The sequence below is a fragment of the Pongo pygmaeus genome, chromosome X (assembly GCF_028885625.2).
Source record: "Pongo pygmaeus isolate AG05252 chromosome X, NHGRI_mPonPyg2-v2.0_pri, whole genome shotgun sequence".
NCBI classification, from domain to species: domain Eukaryota; kingdom Metazoa; phylum Chordata; class Mammalia; order Primates; family Hominidae; genus Pongo; species Pongo pygmaeus.
In genome coordinates this window covers 158,472,311-158,486,923 of record NC_072396.2, presented here as the reverse complement: position 1 = coordinate 158,486,923, position 14,613 = coordinate 158,472,311, and the positions used below count along the sequence as shown (strand labels likewise).

Sequence of the window (14,613 nt, the reverse complement as noted above, 5' to 3'; positions counted from 1 at the left end):
GTGGTTCTAAAGTCCACTGGACATAGAAGCAAGCTTTAGGATTGCTGAGGTGGGGCCGGCAGGTCAGGTATTAAACGATACCAGGTACAAGAGGCAAAAGCACATCACCAGCACAGCAGCACACAGATGGGCCCATGGGTCAGGACAGGCAGCCAGCACCAGGTCTGACTGCAGACCAGTGTCAGTGCGTGCATATGAGCCAGGGAACAACCGATTTGCTACTAGAGATGGAGACAACTGGTTAGCAATCTGCAAAGGATGCACCTTAGATCCTCACCTCAAACTCTTCCCTAAGACACATCTCATCTGGATTCAACAGGTTTGGCAAATTACAGCTTAAGTGCCAAATCTGACAGCCCAGTGTTCTTGTGAATAAAGTTTTATTGGTACACAGCCTCGCCCCCTCATTTTGCATTGTCTGTGGCGACTTGCAGGCTACCATGCAGAGTTGAGTAGTTGGGACAGAGACTATGTGGCCTGCAAACTGGAAACCTATTTACCATCTGGCCTTTTGCAGAAAAAGCTTGCTAATCCCTAAATTAAAGAGTTAAATATCTTAAAAATGCAACTACACCACCCCAATACACACACACACACACACACACACACACGCGAAGACACATGGAAAACTCAGAAATGAACAGCTCTCAAATTTCCGAAAGGGATTTTCTAAGCCTAGAAACAATGGAAGAAATCACAAATAATTGTGAGCAACAAAGTGTTTACCTTTTGCATGAAAAAAATGGCAAAGAACAAAGGTGTTAAAAATTATTTGCAACAAATCTGTTAAATTGTCACTGTTTTTTCATGCATACAGTTTATTCAAGCCCACAGAAGAAACACTAAGACTTCAATAAACACCTTTCATTCCAGCACTTTGGGAGGCCGAGGTGGGCAGATCACCTGAGGTGAGGTGTTTGAGACCAGCCTGGCCAACATGGTAAAACCCCGTGTCTATTAAGAATACAAACATTAGCCGGGTGTGGTGGCGGACCCCTGTAATCCCAGCTTCTCGGGAGGCTGAGGCAGGAGAATGGCTCGAACCCTGGAGGTGGAGGTTGCAGTGAGCTGAGATCACCCCACTGCACTCCAGCCTGGGTGACAGAGCGAGACTGTCTCAGGAAAAAAAAAAAAAAAAAGAAGGGATGAACAGATAATTCACAAGGAAAAGACAACTTATAAACATGAGGAAAAACGTGCCCCCTCATCGGCAATTAAAGACATATAAACTAAAGTACATATTTTTGACCTAGATACTTATGACAATTTGTTTGATTAAAATATCTAATGCTGGCAGGGTTGCAGTGAGCGAGACCATCCAGTGCGATGAAAAAGCCCTTTTGGAGAACAATTTGGCAGAAGATACCTCTGTCTTGGTCCTCTCCTCAGGACAGAGGCTCCTCAGCAGAGCTCACGTATGAGTAAAATAAATCTGACTGCCTGGGTTTCCAAAAATAGCCAAATAATTAAGCGAGTTACAATCTCTTGGGAGAATATTATTCAGCCATTAAAAATTGTAATTACTGAAGGCCGCCTGATACATCCCGGGTGCTTGGTAAATAACTGTTGAATGATCAAATTTCTTCTTTGCATGGCTCAAGATCATTCTTTATTTTTGCAATAAGCACTTACTGCTTTTATAATCTTAAAAAAATTAAACTATAACCATTTTGAAAAAACCATTCATTTAGGAAGGGATTATATTAATAAAGAAAATGCTTATGTGAAGTAAAAAACAGATTACACAATTGAGCCCATGGTATAATGACAGCAATGTGAAATGAATCAAATGGAGATGTTGGATTTACATTTGCATGATAGGATGGCTTTACTACATCTTTGACTTCTCTGTGTTTTATACGTTTCCTATAGAGCGCATATTAAGAGTATTGTTTTTAAATAGGAAGAAATCAGTAAAAAAAAAAAAAAAAACCACGACTCCTCCCTGCTGTTTCCTGCGCACATGCAGCGCTCTGGGCACATGGTGGGGCCTAATAAGGACCAGGCGGTGGCCGGATCTGGTTTTTGCCCCATGCTGGGTGTGCTAGGGCCACTGGAGTCAGCACGAGGCGAGGTCTGGGCATCCCCCACGGCATGGTGAGCTGCTGGGACAGAGGCCCTTTCCCTCCTCCCTGGTCTGTGTTTGTCTAGGTATCTGCGCAGCCCCTGGAGAGTACATGCTTGGCCACTCCCTTCCAAGGAGCCATGGGGCAGTGGGCTTGGCGGGGGGTGTCTAGGTCCATGTGAGGACTCGGGTCTCCATTTGCTCTAAAGCAGCTCTGTGTGACGGTACATCCCGGAGTCTCTGCACTGTCCCATGTGGTAGCCACCAGCCACATGTGGCTGCGGAGGAGGCGGGGTCAGGGCAGGATGGGCGGGGACTCAGGTTGTGGACCCGAGCCCTGGGAGATACCGGCTGGCCTCGGTCCATCCTCCCGGCCCCAGCCAGGTTTGCACTCTTACTTTGGTGAACACTTAGCAAAGCACAAAGGCTCCAGGAGGGCAGGAAGGGCATTGCGTTTGCTTTTTGCTTTCCGTCGTCTCCCCTGAAGCAAACACAGAGCCTGGCACACAATGAACCAGGGCAGTGTCCCTCATGCCCATCACATCAATAAGATTTGGCCCCCTGGCATAGCTGGCGCCATTCTGACAATAGAATGCACTCATCCATTCTGAGGAACGACCCGCTCAAGCCCAGCCTGGCACTCTCCGTCCCTACCTGTTAAGCTCTCAGACTGGAGCCTGTCCCATCACAGAACACCTCTTCAAATATCTGTGAGCAGTCAGCCCTCTTTGGGGCTTCTCTTCAGGATGGTTCTCTGGGGGAGCCCAAGCTGCTGCATTAGTGGCCTTGTGCCACCAGGAGTGGGTGTGGGAGGTGGCTTCAGGGTCCATGTGAGGACTCGGGTTTCCATTTCCTGTAAAGCAGCTCTGTGTGACAGAACATTCAGGAGTGATGGGAATGTTCTCTCTCTGCACTGTCTGTGACGGTAGCCACCAGCCTTGGGTGGCTCCTGAGCCCTTGAAATGTGGCTGGTGCACCTGAGGAAGTGCATTCTAATAAAATCGCTGCTTGGACAGTGCAGCTGGAGAAAGTGCCTCGAGTCCGTGGCCTCAGGGGAGAACTTCTCACTGGAATAAAATGGCTGCTCGCTTACTGAGAGACCCACCTACAGAACAAGAGAGGCTGGCTCAGGACCCCTTTAAATAAGGTGCTCTTCAAGGACACGGACATACTCGCTTTGCACAACTTTGATTTGGAACCAAGACTCCGGAAACCTCCTTGTGCTCTAAAAGAGTCCTGCCAGTCCCAAGATTCCCCAACCATTGGCATTTCCACCCTTGCCTTGTTGCTCTGACTCAAGTCCTGCCACCTACTCAGCCATGTGACCTTGGACTTGTCCCCTTCCCAACCTTGGGCAGTCCAGGATGCCCGAATTCCCCTGCATTTGAGAGCCTGCTTCCCTCTGCCCCAGTGACGCGTGGCTCTGATCCTTCTCCGCCGGCTCCCAGGCCCACTGCCAGCACCGCCCACCCAACAGAAGGAGCCCAGGCAGGGGAGGGCTTTCCAGCCGGGCGCTGCTTAGCCTGGCTTCTGCCAGCTTAGCCAGGGTGGGGAAGGGAGGAGCCCTGTGCATGCTCCAGGTCTCTGCCTGGCATACCCAGCCCAGGGCGTTGCTGGGGAGCTTGCTGCAAAGTCACAGCAAGAGCCCAGTGCCTCGGCCCATCTCAGAGATGGCACTGGTGAGGCTCACACGTGCTTAGATGGAAGTGTTTGCCTTCAGTACCATGGCACAGGTCTCCATCTATCAGCTGCCATTTACGTGCACTACCAGTGCTTCCGGGTGCCCTGAAGGGGCCATGAATGCGAAGCAAACCGGTCCCTGAGTTGCTGGAGATTGATATAAATCCACCTATTGTCCATTTCTCTCAGTGGGTAGATGGGGCAGAGGTGCAGGTGGCTCAGCTTCTGAGCTGCAAGGTCTTCCCAAGAATCCCCGGCTTCAGCCCACAAGGCTGGGAGTACCCGAGACAGTGAGTTCACACGAACCACACTCTATTCTGCTGACTTCCGCACACACTTCTGGAGATACAGTAACTAATGGCTACAAGCACAGACCAGACTCCGGAGCCTGATGGACTACATTCCAGCCCTGGATTTGCTACCTACTGGCTGTGTGACCTTGGGCAAGTTACCTAGCCTCTCTGGGCCTCAGCCTCAATGCAAAATGGGGATAACAGCACTTGCAATCATTTGTTGTTGTTTCAATTAAGTGGGCAAGGAAATGTCTGTGCAGCACTCAGTGTCTGACATAAAGTGACTGCCATTATAACTATTATCATTGCTGACATTACTTGATGTGCTACTGACCGCTGATGGAGACAGTAGCCGTTGGTGAAATACACAAGCCATCAATTTAAAATCAGAAGGGACTTCATATGTGCTGATGACTTGCTCTGTGAGGTGGGGGAGGAGGTGAAAAGGCCAGAGGAAGCTCTGCCTGGCTCTGCTGGCTGCAAGAGGCCCAGAGAGTACTCAGCTCTCAGAAGCCCCTGGGGCTCTGGGGTGCCCTCATCCTGTCTACTGGGCAGGCAAGGCGCCCCTTTCCACAAGACATTCTCAGAGGGTCCTCCACAGCTGACCCCGGCGCTCCGTGGCTGCATCCCTGGGCTGGGAGCAGACGTTCTGGGATGGAGAGCACTCACTGACTCACAGGCTTGGCTTCTCCCGCTAGTGAATGATTCAACCTCTGAAGCTCCAGCTCGCCCAGGCCCACCCCCACCCTGGATCTGGAATGGAGAAGGGACTTGGCCAAGGTCACAAAGACCATCAGGTATGGGGCTGCTGTCGCTGAAGCCCCAGACGCCCACACGAGCCTCCTCTGGCCCCTTCCTTGCCCTCCGGGGGCCGTTTGGGGCATCTCCATCACCTGGCATTGTGGCTGTCCCCTGGCATGCTCCTAGCCTTAGGGGCTTCCTTCCTCAAGGGACCGGCTCTCCTTCTGGCGCTGTGCAAGGCCCCCTCCCACGCCCGCCCCACTTCCATCTGCCTGTTACCCCCTGCTGTGTGAGAGCATGCCTACTCCTGCACTCAAACCACCTGGCCGTGCTGGGCACGGCCCAGGTGGAGCTGATGGAGACTGGCTGTGTCCTTGGCTCTCCCCCGCCTCGGGGCCTGCAGCAGTGACAATCAATGGCCCGGGACCACAAGTTCCCAGCCCCTTCCGATGGCGCAGACTTGAGGGGCTGACCTCACCCTGGGACCCTCTGCTGGGTCTCAGCTGTGTCCCACAGGGGCCCAGGCATCCCCAGCCCTCTCCTCGGCATCCCAGCCCCCCTTTCATGAGCCACATGGCTTCGGTTTCCTCATCTGTGAGAAGTGGTGGCGGGGGGTGGGGGTTGGGGATGAAAACAGCCGTTCACTCCTGTGGTTGATGTGAGACTCAGATGGAGCTCAGGAACCGGGGCTGGTCTTTGATTATTACGATAACCTCTCCCCGCCTCCCTGCCCCACCAGGTTCATAGGAATGTCCCCAGCCATCTGCTCATGAAGGAAGGGGCCTCAATTCAGGGCTGAATCCCTTCTCCTCTTGGGGGCCTCAGTGATCCCATCTGAAAAATGGGGACAAAAATCCAGACCTTGCCTCTCCTGTTCAGCGAGTCTGCAGATTCAGTGAGGTCAAAGTCATGAATATGCCATGCAGAAACCAGGTGCCCACTCTGTGCCAGGCCTGTGCAAATGAAGAGCCAGTTCTTGCCTTAAGATGGTCACTGACTAGTGAGGGGCGATGGCAGGGGGTGAGGGCACAGATCCTAGTGGGCAAAGGAGGGGAGGAGGTGCAGGGGGTGCCTGCCAGACTGGTGCCCCAGTCAGCCAGGGGAAGTCGGCTGACTTTTAGGGTGCCAGCGGAATTCAGGATGGGGGCCAGTTGGGGACAGGCTGGACTTGATCCTTCAGCAGGCAGGGACTCCCTTGAGGTCGGAGGCCCTGGGGCTTCATCTTTGAAAATTATATGACCTCGCCAGGAAATGGCAAGCATCTAGTTGAAGAATTCTGGTCCCTTCCCTGCCCCTTGAGTGAGCGAAGGAGCATTTCCACAGTCTCTCCTAAACCCTCATGGAACCCTCACCCCGGGGGCTCTCCAAGACTCCCTCCAGTCCTGACCTGCCCGGGCGCCATGCCCCCGCCCTGCCTCCCACCCCTCCTCAGCCGGCTGGCTGAGCCACCAACCCCCAGAAGGGCCAGCAGAAGGAAGGACACCAGGTCATAGAGAGAGAAGCCCATCGTCTCAGGCTCTGGGAGATGCGGCACCTGCCATTCCAAATTCCAGAATCTTAAAGCCAGAGCTTTCACCCGTGAGAAAACGGAGGCGGCCACAGGAAAAGCTGGCTGGCCAAGGTCACACAGGCGAGGAGGGGGAGACAGTTGTTCCTGGAGGGATGGAGAAGTTACCTAAGTGCGGCCCCGGGCGGCTTCTCGTGGGCACTGCCCGTGACCGCGGTGGGGTCTGCCGGGCAGCCGCGTGGGCGTGCGGGGAACGGTGTGGGAACGCGAGAGGGGAAGGATGATACAGTGTGAGGGCGCGGGGGGGGAGGGGGTGCCCGAGGCTCCGGGAAGGTGCGTGCGCACTGGCGGGCTCCCGGCCCAGATCCCGCGCCCCCGGCTGGGCCCACCCTGAGCCCCGGCCCGCAGCCCCCAACGGCCTTGTTCCTCAGGCACGGATGCGCGTGCGCGCGCGATGCGGGGCGCAGGGTGCAGGCTGCGGGGCGCTGCCCGCCGGCCTGGGGCCCCAGGGTGACGCGCGGCCGCAGTGCCGCAAGGACACGCAGGCCCGGCGCGGGGCTCAGGTGCCTCGGGCGGGGGGACCCGTGTCCCCCTACCTGCCGCTGCACCACCTGCCGGGTCATCCTCCCATCCCCACCCGCGCCTGTGCCCGCGCCGCGCCCGCGCCCACCCCGGCGGCGCCCGCGCGCCCCGAGCACCACTTACCCTGGCATGGGCACGGCCGCCGCCGCGGCCTCGGCTCCGACGGGCGCTGTAGCTGCGGGCGGGCGTCAGGCGGGCAACGATCCTCTCCAAGGATGGAAAGGCCCGGGCACGGGGCGGCCTGGCCGGCGGCGCGGGACGCGACCCTCTGCGGCGGGCGAGGGCTGCGGCCGAGTGCTCCCCACGCTCTGCATCGGCGGCGGGCGACGCGGCGCGCTCGGCTCCAACCGCAGCTCTGAGCGCGGAGGGAGGGAGGGGGGAGGGGGAGGGCGCTGGGTGAGGAGGAGGGAGGGAGGAGGGAGCGGGCGCGGGGGGCGGTGCGCGGCGCAGGGGCCTCGGGGCTCCGGAGCTACGCGCCCGTTGCGCGCCCTTCTGTCCCCAGGACGCGCGAGGGTGTCCGCCCTTTCTGGCCTGGCATTGCCCCCAAAGGGCACTGGCCGAGTGGGGGTGGGTGGGGATGGAAACTGGGGGACCATGGCACCTGTGAGTGCAGAGAGAGCACCCTGAGCTTGCGACTGGGGCTCTAGGCTGCCACGACCTCTCCAGACCCCTGCCCTCTAGGTGCGTCTCCCCAACAGTAAAATGGGGCACAAAGCCGGGTGGCTGATGTGTAGTGTGGGGTCCTTGGGTCTTGCCTCGGTGGGCTCCAAGGCATTGGTGGTCTCCTGCAAACTCCACTACCTGTTGAGAGTACGGGCGTCCAAATGCGTCTTCCCAGAGGAAGATCCGGAGATCTTCGCGCTTACCGGAGAGCCTCACCGTCGGTTATCACGGGAACACCATTAGGCAGGACACAGAGACTGCACACAGGTGGGCACCAGAGACAGACACGCAGGGGCACATACATCCCCGGTGTGAGTGGAGACAGACACACAGACAAACCCCAGTGCAGATACCTGTCCACACCCACAAGCACGCGTTCCCAACCTACCTGGAAAGAGACCCCCGTGCCTGCCGGTGGATCCCCAGGCCTCCCAGCTCCAGGGGCAGTGGAGGCCTCTGACCCCAGGGCCGGCCTTTGCCAGCATTCTGAGCAGCGAGCAGAGAATGCTCGCTGGGGCACAGGTAGAGGATCTGGGCGGGAGCCTAAGGCAGGTGCAAGAGGCCTGGACGCAGCCTCGAATTCTTTCTTGCCTTGGAGAAAGAGGGCCCCGGACATGCTGTGTGCCAGACCAGAGCTGAACACTGGGGACACAGCAGGGACCACAGAGCAGGGAGTGGCCGTCAGATGGCAAATGTGCTCACGCCGCTGCGGTCAGAGCTATGGAACCCCATTGATGGGGAGTCATGAAAGAGGCTGCTGGCGGCTCAGGGAAGGCCTCTTTGAGGAGGCACCACTGTGCTAGGGACCAAAAGGGCAGGAAGGTTCTGCTGCCCCTGCGACCAGGGAACTGTCACAACCCCCACAGACTGCCCCTCCCTTCCACAGGAAGCAGCTGGTTCCGTGGAAAGCCAGTGATCTAGATCTGGCATTCCAGAGCCAGGGCCAAGCCCCTGGCACCTCTCAGTGTGGGCTGAGGTTCGCGCGCGCGCACACACACACACACGTACACCTGGTCACGTGTGCGCTCACACATGCTTACTCACACCCACTCACATGCACGCACACATACTCACACCTGCTCATATGCATGAACTCCTGCTCACTCACCTACTTACACAAACACACTCACACACTCATGCACACACAATCTCACGCAGACGCATCCTCACAGTCATATGTGCTCACTCACCCTCACCCACACAAGCTCGGTGGCCCACACAGTTACACAATGATTCACACATAGTTACATGCTCTCACACCTACACAACTCACACACTCACCCAGTGAGCACACACATGGGCACATACATACACACACACACTCACACACGGTTACTCACAGTCGCACTCACACACACCCTCCCCACTCGGTTTGCATCCACACTCACACTCTCACACATATTCATTTGCACACTCACGCAGTCCCCTTCCACTCCAACTCTGAGGCAGCTTTTCCTGAGCCTGGCGCATGTGCTCCTCAGGGCCCAGAGCCGCCTTGGGGACACTCTCCTCTCACACACACATAGCCTGTGACTTCCCATGGTACCGAATGGGGAAAATCAAGACTGAAGCAAGCCCCAGTGATGCTGGAAACTTATCATGAGCTAAGTTCTGGCCATTTTGCGAGAGCCCTGCCATCTTGGAGTCGTTCCTCTTACTACCCCACATTCCAGATGTGGAAGTGGAGGCCCAGAGGGCACTGGATCCCACCTGGAGCAGGTTGTAAGCTGGACTTTGGCCCCTGGCCGGGAGACCAGCTGCCCCCATGCCCCCAGGCACCACAGGAGGGCAGAGGAGCTGCGAGCACAGGAGCGCCTCCTGAGGGCCCGTGGCCTCCTTTCCCCAGCACATTCAGGCCAAGTTCCTTCTTGGCCTCCCACACTGTGGCAGGCTCCCTGGGGTCATGTCCTTCCGTCCCAGGCCCGAGGGCCCTGCTCTGGAGTGAGCAAAGGCAGAGGCAGGCTGCTGAGCTGGCCTCCTTTGGTGGCCCCCAGCAGGAGCATCCCTTGGGCAAGGGGTGGGTCCTGGCTGAAGACAAGCACCTCTTAGCAGACATGTGTGGGCAGCTCTGGGAGGGCAGGTGTGGGGCTGGGGAGACCCACACTTAAAGGCTTAGGAGTGGCTGTGAGAGCTGACAAGCAGAGAGAAGAGTCCCTTTGGGCTGCGTCACTGTCTTCCCTCGGGGACCAGGGAACATACTGAGCACCCCTGGGGGATGGAGGCTGTTCATTTAACTGATGGCTGCTATCCACATGGGGGAATCTCCCTGAGCTTGGAGCAGCTGCTGCCTGGGTTGCGTGTTTATGCATCTCCCCTCCCTATTCTCTGACCCCAGACTCTGCACAGGCCCTCTCTGGCCAGGGGGAAGAAGCAAGTTCAGGGCAGAAAATCCGAGGCAGGGGTTACCTGCCCCACCACTTTGCCTCCTCCCCCGGGCCCCCAGGGCACTGCTCATGGCTAATCCAGCCAAGAGTTGGCCATGGTGCATACCTTTGTGATGAGTTCCACTGAGGCCAAGGTCAGATGGCCAAGGAACAAAGTGTCATGGAAGTCACTAGTCCTCAGCAAATTGTGGCCCCTAAACAGCTAATGGCCAGGTAAGGGGATGGTCCTTTCTCTGTGGTTTGTGTCTGTTGGTTCCCAGCCCAGAGCCCTGAGGCTGAGAGGGAGGGCCCAGGCCTGGGAATGAGGACACCTGAGTGCCAGGCAAATGCTGCCAGTGTCACTGGTGATCCTTGCTCACCGGCCAGCCCCTCTTGGGTCCTCCATCAGTAAAGAGGTGGGAGTTTTGCTAGAAAGTTCTCCCATACACCAAGTCCTGTCCTCTGCACTGGGAGTACTTAGGGAGCCTAACCCAGGGAGGCCCAGACCACTCTGCTTCCCAGCTCCCTCCCAGGTCCCAAGCCAGCCTGTCCCACCATGCCCTGGACCTGCCTCCTTAGGGCATGCCAGGCCTCCGTCCCCACCCCACTCTCCCACATTGCCGATGACTGCCTGGGAAACAAAAGCCACAGAGAGCACCCTGCTCTCAGCGGCTGCCCACCACCCTACCTGGCCGCCTCATCCCCACTCTCACCCCTCTCTCTCTCCACCTGCCTCCAGCCCCTTCAGTCCCCGCTCCCCTCCCACAACTGCTTTCTCTCCTGGCTCCTTGGTCCCTACCCGGTCACCAGGCCCCTCCTCTCCCAGGCCTCTAGGCCATGCCCCCTCCTTGCCCAGGTCCCTCCTGCCACTGTCGGGACAGCAACTCCTTGGCCAGCTCTGAAGTGAGGACCCCTTTGGCTGGGCCTGGGCCCCCCATCCCGTCTTCTCATGCCCACTGGCTCCCTGGCTGAGGTCCCAGCCCCTTCCCCAAGGCCTCAGGGGCCAAGCCCATGTCCATTTGCAGCCCAGGGGCAGGCTAAAAATGTCCCCACAGATGTGTCCATGTCCCAACCCCTGGAACTGCAATGCAACCTTATTTGGAAATAGGGTCTTTGCAGATGTGATCAAGTGAAGAATCTTGAGATGTGGGGTTATCCTGGGTTATCCAGGCGGGCCCTGCATGCAGTGACAAGTGTCCTTATAAAGGGGAGATTACACACACACACACATGCTCACACTCACATCCATGCACAGAGACACACATACACACACAGAAACACACACACACGCACACATATGCACACCCCCCACATACACATACACACACACAGTCAGACACAGACACACATTCACGTATGCACACAGTCATACACATGCACACACAAGACACACTCATACACACAAACACATACACACACATTGCACACATACACACACATGCAGACACCCCACACATACACACAGTCACCCACACATACACACAAACATGCTCATACACACGCACACACATACACACACACGCACACGCATACACACACATATACTCACAGAAACACACACATTGCACATATACACACACATGCACCCCCCCACACACAAGAAGCCATGTGATTGCAGAGGCAAAGTGGAGTGAGGTGGCCACAAGCCCAGGAAGCCTGGAGTCTTCCGGAGCTGGGAGAGGCAGGAAGAAGCCTTCCCTAGAGCTTCTGGGGGGAGTGTGGCCCTGAGACACCTGGATTTGGACTTCTGGCCTCCAGGACTGGGAGAGGGTCCACGTCCTCTGTGGTGAGCCACCCGGTTTGTGGTTATCCATGACAGTGGCCTCGGGCCACTCATCCAAGCCCCAGCTGGGCCACCGAGGAGCTCCAGCTCGGCAGAGCCCTGTCCACAGCACAACTCAGGCTTCTTGGGCTGCTTGGCTTGAGTACACCCACGCCTGGTGGTTCTGGAAAGCTCTGGCTGGCGATGCAGTGTGTGTGTGTGTGTGGGGGTGTGAGTGTGTGTGAGTGTGAGACTGTGTATGTGAGTGGGGGTGTGTGTGTGTGTGAGTGGGAGTGTGTGTGTGAGAGTGAGTGTGTGGGTGTGTGAGTGTGTGTGAGAGTGTGTGTGAGTGGGAGTGTGTGTGTGAGAGTGAGTGTGTGGGGTGTGTGTAAGAGCAAGTGTGTGAGTGTATGTGTGAGTGTGTGTGAGTGCGAGTGTGTGGGGTGTCAGTGTATGAGTGTGACTGTGTGTGAGCACATGTGTGGGTGTGTGAGAGCGTGAGTGTGAGAGAGTGTGGGGGTGTGAGTGTGCGAGAGCAAGTGTGTGTTTGTGAGTGTGTGAGTGTAACTGCGTGTGTGAGTGTGAGTATGTGAGTTTGTGTGTGAGTGCCAGCATGTGTGTGAGTGCAAGGTGTGTTTGTGTGTGCGTGAGAGTGAGTGTGTGTGAGTGTGTGTGAGTGTGTGTGAGTGTGTGTGACCACGTATGTGGGTGTGTGAGAGCATGAGTGTGTGAGTGAGTGTGTGGGGTGTGTGTGTGAGAGCAAGTGTGTGTGTTTGTGATTGTGAGTGTGAGTATGAGTGTGTGAGTGTGATTGCGTGTGAGTGTGAGTATGTGAGTTTGAGTGTGTGTGAGTGCAAGCATGCGTGAGTGGGAGTGTGTGTGTGAGTGCAAGTGTGTGTGAGTGTTGTGTGAGAGTATGTGAGTGTGAGAGTATGTCTGTGTGTGTGTGAGAGAGAGAGACAGAGATGGCTCTTTGGGCATGACTCCTGCCAGTGCAGCTCCAGCACAGTCCCCTGGGCACACCTGCCTGGGGCCTGGCTGCCCCTGTGCAGCAGGCATCAGGGCCTTTCAGCACCCAGGCTGCCCAGGGTTCTCCAGGGCGCCAGAGAGGCTGTGCCCTCCCAGAAGCTGAGGGAGACAAGGTTTCTCTGCTGGCGATGGTGCCCTGCCCTGCCTGTTCAGAGTGGCAGGCAGGGGCTTGGCCTCTTCCTGTGGTCCCTGCCTCCTGAGACTAGAGCTGGAGCCTGTGGGAGCAGAGCCTGGAGACTAGGCCACTGCCAAGTCCTCAGGGCAGCACCTCTGACTTGGCTCCCAGGCCTGCCACCTGCCCCTGCAGCCCTCCAAGGAGGGGTCGTGTTCCTCAGGGGTCCTGCCCGCATCATGGGCCCAGCCTGCCAAGGTCTGGCTCACTGCCCCTTTGACAAGCCCGGACTCGTCTAAACCTTAGCAGTGGATTCGGCTTAGGCTCCCGCTGGGCCCTGCTGTGCCCAGAAGGCACCTGACCTGCAGCAAATGCGGAGAAACGGCCCGCCCCATTGCGGCCCTGTGCCCTCCACAGCCACTCCCCAAGGAAGTGGCTTTGTGATCTTCATTGCTGTGTTTGTGTGCACATGTGTTTGTGCGGCATATGTTTGTGTTTCTGTGTGCTTGTGTTTGTGTGTTCAAGAGTGCATGTGTGCGTGTGTATGCATTTGTGTGCGTGTGCACGTGTGTTCGTGCGTGTGTGTGTGTACGTGTGTAAGCCCACGCCTGCTGCCTTCCAACAGCTCTGGGATGCTCCTGGCGGTCAGGTGGTGGTCCTCAGGGTCCCCTTCCCCTCTCCAGGCCACGGAGCATCACAACCAACCCCGTTTTCACACTACACCCAATCTGTCCCCAAGTTCAGGGGATCCTACTCAAGCAAAGATCGGCTGGAACTTGCAGCCCAGCCGTTGTCCACCCTAGGCCTTCCTGTGCCACAGCTGGGGCCCTGAGCACAGTCCTACTTTCCAAGCCACTTGCAAGTAAATGTGGGAGATTGGCAGCTTGCTGGGAGAACCTCCCCGGCACAAGTGATCTTCCAGCCTCAGCCTTCTGAGCAGCTGGGACCACCGGCGTGTGCCACAATGCCTAGCTAATTTTTTAGTTTTTTCTTTTTTAGAGATGGGGTCTCACTATGTTGCCCAGGCTGGTCTTGGACTCCTGGCCTCAAGCAATCTTCCTGCCTTGGCCTCCCAAAGTAGGAAGCCGTGATGACAGCCGTGAGCCACCACGCCTAGCCATTTTCTTTTTTAAGCCCCAATCAGTCTCACCTTGGCTAGTATTATCTAATAGTTTTTACTACACTTGGCGGTAGAGTGAGGCTACGTGATTCATCTTCACAGTGTGGTCAGGACCAACTGCTTTGAGGATGGAGCTCACAGCTCTGGGCTCCTGCCTGGGGGGCTTGGCACGCCAGTCCAGGCAGAGTGGTGTGCTGCCTGCAGGGCACCCCCTGCTGTGTGGGCTAAGCACGCAGCCTGCAGGATGCCTTCCTCTGCACTGACCACCCATATCACACTCATCCCACTAGCTTGTCCTCCACCCACACTGCATCCCTGAGCTGGGCCACGCAGAGGACAGGTGTGATGAAGGTGCATGGAATGAGAGGGAGATGGAGAGGAGAGGAGGCACAGGCAGGATGGGAGGGAGGCAGGAAGAGCGGACAGATTCACGGGGGCTGTGTTGGTCCCACTGAACACAGAGCCAATGCCCCAAGACCCACTCACAGATGAATGGGCGGAAGCCCCATCTTTCCATCTCTGCCAGGCCGTGGTGCTGGCTGCCCCTCCTCCCAGCCAGCGAGGGGACTTGCCCGAAGCCTTGACTCCTGGCCCCGGCCCAGTTCCCTTGCACCACACCTGCCCAGCTCCCTTGCACCACACCTGCCCAGCTCAGCAGACATTGCCGGGCCATGGAGCACATGGCCCAGAATAGTG

The 14,613-nt window shown here is 57.0% G+C and overlaps 1 protein-coding gene across 7 annotated transcripts in view; it reads right to left on the bottom strand.

Moving 5' to 3' along the window:
- Positions 1-7,225, bottom strand: part of ATP2B3 (ATPase plasma membrane Ca2+ transporting 3) — a 65,205-nt gene extending 57,980 nt beyond the window's left edge. For 3 of the 7 annotated variants that reach the window (XM_063660861.1, XM_063660860.1, XM_063660859.1), the window contains exon 1: positions 6,314-6,433. The gene's annotated coding sequence lies outside the window, so the exon portion shown is untranslated. Of the gene's footprint in view, positions 1-6,313; positions 6,434-6,991 lie in introns of those variants that run through there. The other 4 variants (XM_054472072.2, XM_054472071.2, XM_054472069.2 and 1 more) reach the window with 2 other exon arrangements.
- Between the last annotated feature and the right edge of the window lie 7,388 nt (positions 7,226-14,613).